Source organism: Xenopus laevis, chromosome 1L (assembly GCF_017654675.1).
Source record: "Xenopus laevis strain J_2021 chromosome 1L, Xenopus_laevis_v10.1, whole genome shotgun sequence".
Classification (NCBI taxonomy): Eukaryota; Metazoa; Chordata; class Amphibia; order Anura; family Pipidae; genus Xenopus; species Xenopus laevis.
Genome location: NC_054371.1, coordinates 194,864,842 through 194,878,360, shown reverse-complemented (window position 1 = coordinate 194,878,360; position 13,519 = coordinate 194,864,842). Strand labels below are relative to the sequence as shown.

The 13,519-nt window shown below is 36.7% G+C and overlaps 1 long non-coding RNA gene across 1 annotated transcript in view; it reads right to left on the bottom strand.

Annotated features, from left to right (window-relative positions):
• LOC121395338 overlaps positions 1–9,916 on the bottom strand; it is a 59,973-nt gene extending 50,057 nt beyond the window's left edge. The window contains exons 1-3 of the long non-coding RNA XR_005962404.1: positions 9,871–9,916; positions 5,396–5,454; positions 5,227–5,298 (exon numbers count right to left, since the gene is read on the bottom strand). This is a non-coding gene — a long non-coding RNA (uncharacterized LOC121395338). The remainder of the gene's footprint in view (positions 1–5,226; positions 5,299–5,395; positions 5,455–9,870) is intronic.
• Between the last annotated feature and the right edge of the window lie 3,603 nt (positions 9,917–13,519).

Below are 13,519 nucleotides of genomic sequence, written 5' to 3'. Positions count from 1 at the left end.
GTAACCATGTCTTTCTTCTCCAAACTATAGAGTTGCAATGCTTTCCCAGATTTGTCAGTTTTGATGAAATACCTGGAATTCACCTTAAATCTTCCAGTTTATAGCATCCTATCTCTCACATAGCATTAGGTACTAAGAAAAAAACCTAAATATGAACAGCAGAGTTATACTGAACACTTTGATGCCCAATATGCATAGATTTACCGAAATATGTGGCATACATAAACCCCAAAATTTAAACAGTGCATATGAATTTTCACAGCAGACACTGTGGTTGCTGCAATATAAACACCCGGTATGTGTATTATGTGCCACAAGACCCCCTAACAGTAGAAGAAAACATTCTGATCAATCCAAAATGGGTAAATACATCTTTCTATTACAAACAATGAAACTGCAAAGCCATGCTGAGTGTAGTGGTTATATGAAATTATTGAAAATTGTCACAAAGCTTGAATTTTGCCCCATTATATGCTCTAAATTTTGTAACATACCAACTAAAAACATCCTAAATATGAAAGCCAGGGGTAGATTTACCAAACTATGTGGCATACAGAGACCCGCAAATGAAAACAGTAGTTGACACACTAACTTTAAGCACCCGGTATATGTATAACTGTATGTCCCATAAGACCCCCAAACAGTAGGGAGTCCCTAAAAAAACATATATTTTCAAAAAGAACACATTCTGATGAATCCAAAATGGGTAAATACGTCTTTCTACTGCAAACTATAAAATTGCAAAGCCATGCTAAACATAGCAATTTTTATGACATTTTTAAAAATCATCACAAAGCTTGCATTGTACCCCATATATGCCCCCCATCTCATAACTTACCAACATAAAACATCCTAGATATGAATGCCAGGGGACAACTGAACCGTTTGATGCCCGATATGCATAGATTTACTTAACTATGTGGTGTGCAGAGGCACCCAAATGGTTATACAGTACATAAAATGTCCATGGGCAAAAAACAAGTAACAAAGAAATGCAGAATGCAATAAAATCACTAGAATGCAATAAAACCACTAAGATCAATGCGTGTTAGTGAATACGCTATTCACAATGGCAATAAAACAGTTTTTCAGGCAAAAAAACACAGGATGCAGTAAAAAAAAGCTATAAATCATGTAAGTGTGTAAAAGTGTGCATACATTTGGCAAAATAATTGTTGTGTGTGTGCACGTGTGCAAGTATATGTGAGTGGTGTGAATGTGTGAAACCTCTCCAACCCCCCAAAAATATTATTTGCCTTTTTCTGACTCTTTCCAGCTTTCAAATGGTGGTCACTGACCCCATCTAAAATAAATGCTTTGTAAGGCTACACATTTATTGTTATTGCTACTTTGTATTATTCATATTTCTATTCAGGTCCTCTTCTATTCATATTCCAGTCTCTTATTCAAATCATTGCATGGTTGCTAGGGTAATTTGAAACCTAGCAACCAGATTGCTGAAATTGAAAGCTGGAGAGCTGCTGAATAAAAATCTAAATAACTCAAAAGCCACAAATAAAAAATTAAAACCAATTGCAAATTGTCTATGAATATATCTCTCCACATCATACTAAAAGTTAATTTAAAGGTAAAAAACCTCTTTAATCAGCTGGTTTGTCTTATATTGTATCAACAGTCTGAGCCACTAGGGCAGCGAATAGAAAGGGGCAGACAAACACAGCTTTTAATAGCAATACATACACAAATAATTTATTGAATTTGTAATGAATGTATAAAGCTGTTTAGAATTATATTTAATTTTATTAGGCAAACCATTATCTTTTGGGTTGACATTCCCTTTAAATAAGGGGTATGGTTTTGTGCTCTTGCACAACGTATATAACTCGTATTGTGTTTTATGCTGTGGGGGAGCAAAACTATAATAATATAATGAAAATGCATTCAATAACATATTTTCTTGTTAAAGAGCACTTTATCGGAAGTAATTTTTAAAGTCCCCCCTTAACTGTTATTAAGGCTCAAATTTTTCTGATTGAGCTTTTAAAAGGTAAAACTAATTTTTTTTAGATTTAATATACCCCAAAGCTTCTAAAAATCTAGCTTGTCAAGGTCCTGTAGAAGTCAATGTAGAAGTCATGTTTTTGGAGAGTCAAAAAGCTGCACGATAGGAATTGATGCACAATTCCGTTGCAACGTTTTTTGCACCAACTTTTTCTAGCTGATTTGTTGATAAATAAGTTAAATTCGATATAAGAGTTAGGTTGACTTTGTTTTAATGAAATAATTTGAGTTATAGTAAATACCCCCCATAATCTTCAATGCAGTTCTAAAATATACAGTATGTGCAGTTGGTTAGTAAATTTGTTTTGGTTGTACATTGCATTTAAGACCACTTTAAAAATCCCCAAGACACTGACTCCAGTTATTCCCAATCCTCTGACTGTTATAGATATTCCTACTTTGTTTACTTGTTGTTTACTTGTTGATTATGGTTTAAATAATACTAAATGTCAAAAATACTCTGCTGTTCTGCTGTCTGATTAACTTTATATTTCCATGTAATTATTATATTGCTTAATACAAAATCAAACTCAGTTTTGACAACAGCTTACAAACAATGGAAGCATAGGAAGCAAATATGGTTAATATTGTGTGAAAAAATGTCATATTTAAACTTATGAAACTGTTACTTACCTTTGCACAGTTATTGACAAAAGGGTTTGCCCTTTGAGTAATGATGGAGTGCCAAATGAAGTCTAAATCCGGCACACTCTGATCAGTAAATGATCAGTATGCTTCTCAGTTTAGCCGTTCAGTCCAGTTATGAATCAGGGCCTTTGTGCCAAATTTATAAGTCACTTCTGAATGCTCCCTTCACAAATTTTATGTGACATAAAGAAATCTCCTAATGCTCTACCACTGTTCCTCCTGTTTTATGCCTTGCGGCATAAATAGATTTTTCAAATACCAAACCATAAATACCAGAAGATAAACACATATATTAAAAACAACAACAACAAAACACTTCTGGATGTACTTTAACCCCTTAACTACAGCTTGCAGATTGTACTGCCACACTTCCAAGTATGAATGTGACCATATAAGACTGATTAGTAAATAATTCAGATTGATACATGACAGCTGAAAATCAGCACAAATGCCATAGGAAATAATGTGGCACTCAATTATGCTAATTTATATATGTCTAGCTTTGAGGAACAATTTGTGTATACTAATCATTTATTTGTTGAGCATTGCTTATTTTACCTCTGCTATATTGATGATATTGCAATTTTAGTGAAATGAAATTAAGTTGTACCCCCGACTCAATTGACCCTGGTGTATGATAAACAGTGTGTGTCTTTCATTGACCTTATTATATATATAAATAATAGTTGACTACAGACTGATTGGTATACGAAATAGGGATGCACCAAATCCAGGATTTACATATGCAAATTAGGGGCGGGGTGGAAATCGCATGACTTTTTGTCACAAAACAAGGAAGTACAATTTTTCCCCTTTCCACCCCTAATTTGCATATGCAAATTAGGGTTCGGATTTGGTTCGGTATACGGCCGAATCCCTCGCAAGGATTTGGGGGTTCGGCCAAATCCAAAATAGTGGATTCGGTGCATCCCTAATAAGAAACCCACAGATTGCAAAACATTTTTGCACTTTAAAAATTTTCATCCACCAGCTCTCAAGAAATCATTACCTAAAACTAAATTTGCACGAATCAAAAGCATTGTTTCTGATCCCAGTGTACTCCCCACAAGAGCAAGTGAAATATTATTGTGTTTAAAGATAGGGGTTATCTATCCGAGGGTCTCACTAAGAGTGCAGAATACATTCAGGGAATCCCGAGAGAATCTTTACTAGGGGATACACATACATGCAGGGAGTACAAGAGAATGGCCTTTGTGAGCCAATACACATCCACTAGCAACCATATCACTAAAATTCTACTTAGACATTGGTACGTACTACAAAATTGTGCCCCTCAAATAAAAGAATTTTAATGTCCTCCTCTAATGGCTTACTGGAGAAGCAGCAACATAAAATACACTTTGGTGAAGGCAGATATTGTCCCTCAGAAAAATCTTGGGCAACAACTTCTATCTGAGATGAAACCAAGAACCTATCCCTGCTTGAATTGTGCCCAATGTAACACCATTATTGTGGGCAATTCTTTTACACATCCCCATACGGGCAAAAAGTTTGCTATCAAACTATATTTTACCTGTGAATCTTCCTAGGCAGTTTATTTGATAAAATGCCCCTGTGGATTAGCCTATGTGGGTGAAACAACACAAATGGTCAATCTCCAAAAACAAATCTACTATAAGATGTGATGAACTAGAACTTCCTGTAGCAGCACATTTTCACACAGTCAGACACACAATGAGCCAACTAAGATTCCAAGTCATTGATGGGATTCATAAGTTAAGGATGAGAGGTTATTGTTTAAAAGCTCTCAAAAAGGGAGAAATGTATTGGATTAACAAACTTGACACACTTTGGCCAAGAGGTCTCAATAAGGAATATATACCTATTTCTTTTATATGAGGTAATTACCCTTTGCTCTATGTTCTGGGCCTGTAAACACCATCTGCATTGTTTTAATACTCAGTTTCCTTATACTTTTTTAATGGGTGTTCTTTTCCTTTGAAAGTTTCCAGTATATCTAAGAAATGGCACCAATCCCAGGCGGCTCTATGAAAGGTATTTTGAAACTTTCATATCCAGGGAAAAGGTAACCTTAATTGTATTATTTTGTTTCTTGATGCTGATGCACATAATAGTATGTTTCCACTAACAGACAGCGTTGATTCAAGAACTATGGGCTATATAATTCTATGGGACTATTTCATGATTTGTGGGGTGGGTATGGTTTGGTACACTCCCTCTCTATCTTGTAACACGTAACACCAGGTAGGCTTGAGAAAGGGCAAGACTAAGCCCGAAATGGGGGGGGGGGCGTGGATTGCCTCGCTGCTGTCTGCTAGAATCCGGGCCCAAATTCTGTGGACGCAAAAAGATGGGAAAACCCACTAAAACAAAGGGGACACCCCCAGCAACCCACGCAACAAAAATCGCTTTCCAAAATGGACTTAGCTCCATTATTTTTAAAGAAAAGAGCTAACTGCATCAAATCCAAGATGGCCGGTGGTTCACGAGCAGGAGGAGGAGGGGGACGCAATGCAGCCAGAATCCTCTGATGTGGATAGCGATGAAGGGGAAGTAACAGATATGCACACTTACCTCAAACAACTGCCTTCTAAAACAGACATCAAGGACATGCTGCAAGTGGTCACCTCCAGCATCAGAGAAGACCTGCAAGAGATTAAGAAAGATATGGTATCACTGGCTACCAGAACAGATCATCTTGAGGCAAATCAAAGTAAGTTACAACAGAACCAAGTATACTTACAGAATACAATGTATGCTCAAAGTAAATACATAGATGATCTAAGACGCCATTTAGATGACCTAGAAAATAGAGGAAGGAGGAATAATATAAGGGTGCGGGGAGTTCCTGAAATGGTTAAGTCTGAAGAAATCTATACAGTGCTATTACAAATCTTTAATAGCATATTAAACATGGATCCAACAATGGAAATTCAAATTGATAGAGCCCATAGGGTTCCCAAACCAAAAGGAGCACCTTTGAACACTCCTAGAGACATTTTATGCTGCGTTCATTATTTTAAAGAGAAAGAAGAGATACTACAAAAAGTCAGAGAAGTCAGCAATATTACAAATGAGGAATGTAGCACACCACATGAAACTGAAAATTTTGTAATTAGAAAAAATGACTTCATCAGGCTGGAATATTCCAACTAAGCAAATTAAGGATCTGGACTTTAACATGATAGGTGAATGGAAACTACAAACACCAAGACGCACCCCTAAACTCCAAGAAATAAGGGACTGTGGATAGCGGAACAAGGAGGCCGTACAGCTGAAGACCTGGAGTAAAGAGAATGAAGATCCTGCTGCATATCAATACCTGCTACTACTACAGCTATGTATAAGACTATACTGTTGAGACATTGATATTTCTCACTGCTTTTTCTCCTTTATTTGTGCTTAATTACATGCAATTCTAAAAATTTAGTTAATTGTTTTTCATTTACTTGTTTAGACTATTGCCTACTCTCCCCAGTTCATTAATAATTGAATTAAGGAAAAAAAATAAAAGGGGAAAAAAAAGGGAAGTAAAGGGAAAGAAATAAGAAAAAGAGAAAAAAGGGAAAAGGGGAAAAAAAAACCCATCTAACCAATTTCTATTATTGACCCAATAGGCCAGGATAAGCAGACTGAGGTTAATATGAGTAAAAACCATCAAGTGGACTGCAGAGGTGGCAACCACATACCCCTGTTGACCACTAAAACAACCATGGAACCCATACTACCCAGGCATATTGTAGACCTGGTGTTACTTTGGTGCAGTATAATGTTACTAAAGACAAATCTGGTCGCACTACCACCCCCCTACCTCTCCACCTTTTTCTATATGCTTACCTGTCTCCCCCTCATCCCAGTTAATATCCTGTTATTGAATAGAATACGAGCGAATGGTTTCTTTGATGTTTTCAGTAAAGGATTTTTATTTTGGTGTTATTATATATGGCTTTAGACAAATGTATAGTATGTTCATGGAATGTTAATGGCTTAAATGAACCTAAAAATAGAGCTCAGATATTCAGGGAATGCTCAAGAAGTGGGGCAAAAATAGCCCTGATTCAGGAAACACTTTAAACAAATGAAAGTCCCCAAGATTTCCAGTCAAGTATTCCATAAAGCTTACATGAGTAATAACTAAAAAAAAAAAAGCCGCAGGGGTTATCATTTTTCTACATAAAAACCTACCACTGCTTCTAAACAAGACTTAGAAGGTAGATACATAATAATCAAAGGCACTTTAAGCAATACGAAAATTACAATAGCCAATGTATATGCACCAAACACAGGACAAGTATCTTTTTTATCAAAATACCTCAAGGATTTAGCTGAGTTCACTGAGGGAATACTAATCCTAGGAGGAGATTTCAATTTCGACTCATCAAAAGGAATCTTCAATATTTCTTTTAAGAGACTAAGCCAGGCCAAAAAGTCTTTGCATCGTCTGCACCTAATCAACACGTGGAGATTTAAAAATCCCAAAATAAAAGACTATACTCACTATGCTGCACCCTCTCAATGCTACAATAGAATAGACTACACATTTATATATCAAAACTGGCTCCACTTGATAACAAAAGCTTATATAGGTAACATCACAAGATCATGCCCTAGTATTTTTTGAAATTGAAATACCAAATTCTCCCAAGGCAGAGTACAACTGGAAACTTAACAACTTCCTGCTGCACTCTGAGAAAAATAGGCTATTTCTACAAACTGTACTTCAGCAAACTTTAACGGAGAATAAGAAACCCTGGCACTCTTTGGGAGACGACAAAATGTGTTTAGAGAGGCCACCTTATAGCATTAGGTTCCAGATTAAAAAAAGAGAAACAAGCGGAAATTAATACCCTTCTACATGAAATACAGAAACTAGAGTCAGCTCACAAAAAAAATATAGCAGCCGACTCCATGGAGGAACTAGAAAGAAAGAGAATACAGTTAAAAGCATTACTAGACCATAACACCCAGAAAGCATATCTAAAGTGCAAACAGAGAACAAATGAGTTGGGGAACAAATAGATAGATAGAAAGTAATAGATTCTTTGCAAAATACTCTTAAAAAACTACAAAGTAATATATTTATTGAAGCTATTAAGGATAAAAACAACCAGACACATCATAGTACTCCTGACATAGCAACATGTTTGCAACATTTCTATCAGGAACTTTATCATCTCCAGAAAAAACCTTCTACACAAGACAAACTACTTCAAATGAAAGACTTTATAAGTAAAGCTAAATTGGAAAAAAATTACACTGGACGAAATCAACCAGCTTGATTACCTTTCACAGAACAGGAACTAAAACAGATGATTAAAACTTTCCCGAACAACAAGAGGCCAGGCCCAGATGGGTTTGGAGCAGCTTTTTATAAAACATTTATAGATACTCTTGAAGCACCACTGGTAGATTATTTTAATGCATTAGGAAATGGCTGTCACATACCAAACCATGCACAAGAAGCACACATTACCGTTATTCCAAAACCCAACAAAGACCCACTAAACTGTGGAAACTATAGACCGATTTCTCTAATAAATGTGGACAATAAAAACTTCGCTAAACTGATGGCCAATAGATTAAGAAGAATAATACCAAAACTGATACACCCAGAACAATGTGGATTTGTGCCTAAAAGAGAAGGGAAGGATAAAACGACAAAACTCATGTCCCTGATACATTATGCAAAATAAAGAAAAGTTCCCCTTCTTATCCTAACAACCGGTGCCGAAAAGGTATTCAATAGAATCTCCTGGGACTTTTTGAAAATAACTCTTGAAGAATTTGGCTTCAGCAAGCAGTGCATCGCCAAAAGAATGACATTATATGACTCCCCAACTGCCAGGGTTAGAGTTAATGGAACATTATCCCCGCAAATAAAAATTCACAATGGAACCAGACAGGGTTGCCTGCTGTCGCCTATACTGTTCATACTAGTAATGGAAACGTTATTAAATACCATTAGGATTAACAAAAATATATCTGGACTTTCAATTAAGAACACAGAGCCTTTGCAGACGATCTGCTCCTTTTCATCATTCGGCTTGTAACCACCCTCCCGAATCTAATCGAGGTTTTTGACGCATTTAGTAGAGTATCAAACTTCAAGATTAACTTTAGCAAATCTGAAATATTGATAATTCAATATTGTGAACCTATCTAAACCAATAAGTAACCAGTTAACCTCCTCCTTTCCTTTTCAATGGGCCAAAAAAAAACTATTAAATATCTGGGAATATATATCTCAAATGATTTTTCTCTATTGTATAAAGACAATTTTGAACCACTTCTAACAAACATAGCATCTTTGCTTAAAAATTGGAAAAAACTTAGTCTGTCGTTGCTGGGCAGAATACAAGCAATTAAGATGATAGCAATGCCTAAAGTACTTTACTTTCTTCAAACATTACCCATTACAATACCTAAGAACTTTTTTGGGAGACTAAAAAGCCCCCAAGCCCCACCCCAGATCCCACCCACTCCACAGCACAGTTAAAAGACCACATAGACATCAGTGCTAAAAAAGGTAACCTCCCCACACACACAAGTTATAAAAAGCTATTGGTGGCCAGGCCCCCAAAAAATAAAGAAAAATTGTAAAAATAATTGGTGATCAGGGCCCCCCTATAAGTTAAAAAAACAAAACATTGGCGCCAGGGCCCCCCATAAAAGTTTTTTTAAAAAACAAAACATTGGTATCAGGACCCCCCCTTACAAGTAAAAAAAATTGATTGCCTGGCCCCCCCACTAGTTATAAAAAGCCATTGATGATCAGGGGCCCCCCTGCAAGTAAAAAAAAAATTGGCCAGATCCCCCCAAGGATTTGTGTCTAAGGGGGGGGCTCGGACATGCTTCACCTACTTGATTAGCTGCCCCCCCTGCTTTCAGTAAGCTGCACATAAGCTCTCTGCATGGAAACTTTTCACCTATTAAGATTTCCTGTACCCTTGTGGTCCTTTAAGAATAAGTCCCGATAAAGCTGTACAGGGATAATGGGATCCAATCCCAATGCAGATTTACCGGGACTTATTCTTAAAGGACCAATGAGTTTACAGTAACTCTTAATAGGCGAAAAGCTTCCGTGCAGCACGCTGAAAGCAGGGGGGGGCCTGGCTAATTAAGAAAGTGAAGCATGGCCAGGCCCCCCCTTAGAGACAAAACCCTGCAAACCCGGGACAACTGTCGCCCCTGTGACCCCCTGATGGCGGCCCTGCTTACCTCTATTATAAAGCTATACATCTTAGTCGAATCCTGTAATGGAACCTACAAGACACAACAAAAAATGGATTGAAATAGAACAAAATGAATCTCAGATACCATTAATAAATCTAATATGGGCTCAACCAGCGAATATACCACCCAACATAGTAAAACACCCAACAATATCGGCAACCTTGAGGATTTGGCAAAATTCTTTTGAAGCAAGCAATCTGGCACAACAACCTTTCTCTCTTCAACCCTCAACACAAAATGCAGACTTCCCCCCAAGCCTGGACAAAAGAGCCTTTGAAAGATGGAATACACATCATAACAGGCAATCCCTAATGAAAGATTTTATCAAGAATGATAGGGTAATTCCATTAGCTAAAATACAAAAAAGATGGGGTATGCATCCAAGGGATCAATGGAATTACAACCAATTACACCACTTTACAGACAGGACTAAACTACTGTCGATGAAATCAATAACTACGTGGTGGAAAAAAATGCTGTTAACACAAACTATACCCCAGAGACCTCTATCACTGATTTATAAAAACCTGATCTTAACTAATTTGAAGATCACCCCATCCCACCAACTGAGCTGGGAAAAAGACCTCAGGATCACAATTCCAAAAGCTAAATGGCCCGCTATATATTATTCTATCCATAAATCATTAATGGCGTCTAAGACGCAAGAATTTGCGTACAAGCTATTAACTAGATGGTACTACACTCCTACTAAATTAAAAGATATATTCCTTAATGCACAAGACACCTTCTGGAGATGTCTCAAACAGAAAGGAACTTAAATTCATATCTGGTACCATTGGATTACATTTTTGGCTAACTAACAATATTAGAAACATTTTTTATTTTGCACAGCCTATCTATTTACCCAGTTTTTATTTTTACACTGAACAATTCCTTTAATGCAAGCAGCAAAAGCTCTGATCCCACAAAAATGGAAAGATGTAAAGCCACTCACAGTTCATGAGTGGATCCTTTTAGTTGAAGAAACCAGAAAGATGGAGGAAATAACAGCAATAATACACAACAACAATGTTAAATATTGGCAAACATGGTCGCCATGGATAAAGTTTCTGATACTACATGATTAAGAGAAAAGACCTTTTGCCCCGTACGCAACTAAAATACAGCTCTGATTTAGGAAACTTAACTTTTACACCAGAGTGGACTTTTCTCACCCTGACTAGGTTCATTAGCCATACAAAGATCATTCAGTATCACTGATTAGGATTATTTTATCTAGAAAGTTCACACCATCACTCTTTTAATAAATATATAATTTACTAAATATATAATTTACTAAATATATAATTTTCTTTTAACTTGCTGACAATCAGTTATATGTAAGTTGTTTGAAGTATTTTTGCTGAAAGCCAAATACGTCAATAGATATGGAATGTTATTGATTACAAGAAATGCTTGTGAAACTGATTATGAGAAATGTTTTCCCCTCCCCCTTTCTTCTTTATCTTCCCCTGTTTCTGAAATAATTCTCGAATAAAAAAAGATTATACAAAAAAAAAAACTAAGCCTGAAATGTTGCCTATCTGTCTGGGGAACTCTTGTGACAACTTTAAAGGCCTGGTTCGTTGCTAGAGATGCTGAAACTTTAGGCTGGTTTGATAAGTTTCCTATATAAAATATGGCATTTCTAGCCATATTAATCTTTAGGCTTTTGTTGTCGTTATAGATTTAACATCACATCTATGACATTTCCTCGTATACAACACTAGAGCAGCTAGTTTGTTTTGATTGATGCTATTTTACAATCCTGAGACATGCCTACTGCTTTAACTGTATATAAATATGTAAGAAGGAATATGAAAGGTTGTCATATTAAAAATAACCCAAGGTGTTAACAACATTTTCACATTTCACACAACAGGTTTAGGAAGTTTACAGGAACACACATATGTGGGGTGCTATACAGCCTTTCTCTCTTCAACCCTCAACACAAAATGCAGACTTCCCCCCAAGCCTGGACAAAAGAGCCTTTGAAAGATGGAATACACATCATAACAGGCAAACCCTAATGAAAGATTTTATCAAGAATGATAGGGTAATTCTATTACATTTTCACATTTCACACAACACTCTATACAGGTTTAGGAAGTTTACAGGAACACACATATGTGGGGGGCTATACATTTTTAACAAACCTTTCTGCTGAAATGGAAAATCATCTGTTAGTCAGCTTAGGGTTGAGCTTTAGTTTAAATGTATTGCCAAATTTATTTGCTAGAAATTATATAAAAACATAAACAGAGAGCTTGTGGGGCTTGAAACCTTTACAATTGCTACTGTTGGAAGATATAGTTATGCAACAGCTGGGGGATAGGGATGTAGCGAACTGTTCGCCGGCGAACTAGTTCGCGCGAACTTCGACTGTTCGCGTCCGCCGCAAGTTCGCGAACGTCGCGCGACATTCGCCAATAGGCGTTCGCGTCAAAATCGTTCGACCATTCGACCATTCGATCGCTAAAATCGAACGATTTTCGTTCGATTCGAACGAAAATCGTTCGATCGAACGATTAAAATCCTTCGATCGTTCGAATCGAACGATTTTCGGATGTTCGAAGTTCACGAACAGTTCGCGAACTGTTCGCATTTTTTGCCGGTGTTCGCGAACGGCGTTCGCGAACACATACTCGGCGGTTCGCTACATCCCTACTGGGGGACTGTTTCACTTATTTATGTTTGGAAAGGCAGTGTAAAAAGTGCAAAAGAATGGGACAATTCCCTTTGCATTTTGCACATTTCCTTCCTCTCTCCATGTTTGCCTGCTTAATTGTGTCCTACCTTGGTTAGTTTAACTGTTGAGTGTCAGTTGACTCTGAGACTGAACTGTAACTCACCTTAAAAGTTATCTGTTCCTAGCTGCCAAAATAGATGTCCAGTTTTGGACCATCTGCCAAAAAAGATTACTCCTAGTCTAAAATAGTAGTTTATCTTTAAATTAACTTTATGGTGTGGACATGATATTCTGTGATAATCTGAAATTTGTTTTTTATTTTCTGTCTTTATTATTTTATTTTTAGAAGTTCAGCAACTATCTGTTTGCTAGGGTGCAATTTACCCCAAGCAGTCATGCAGTAGTTCAAATGAGAGACTAGAATATGAATAGGAGAGGGCCTGAATAGAAAGAAAAGTAATAGAATGTAACGATAACAATACAATTGTAACCTCACAGAACAATAGATTATTGTCTGTCAGACCCACATTTGAAAATGATAAAGAGTAGGGATGGGCAAAATTTTTTCACCTTGTTTTGCTGCGGAAATGACGCCCATAGACTTGGATGGTGTCTAAGCAAAGAAATCCATTTTACAATGATCTTTGCTAACATAAACTCTTTTTGTGAAAAGAGTTTGATATGTTTATCCAAGTTAAATGTATACTTACTGTTGTGATTCCTGTAAACAAAACTGTGGTAATGCAGAGGGCATTGATTTTCAAAAAGAATACATTCCCTCTTGGCTTGACCTTCAAAGTATATTACTGGAAATATGTGTAAGAGCATATAGTGTTCACAAGCATTCCTTCTGTATGTTGAATTAACTTTTATTATACTTTGTTTACTAGTGCAAATAGCATTAGGACACATGTGTGTCATGCACAAAAGTGACAATAGTATTCT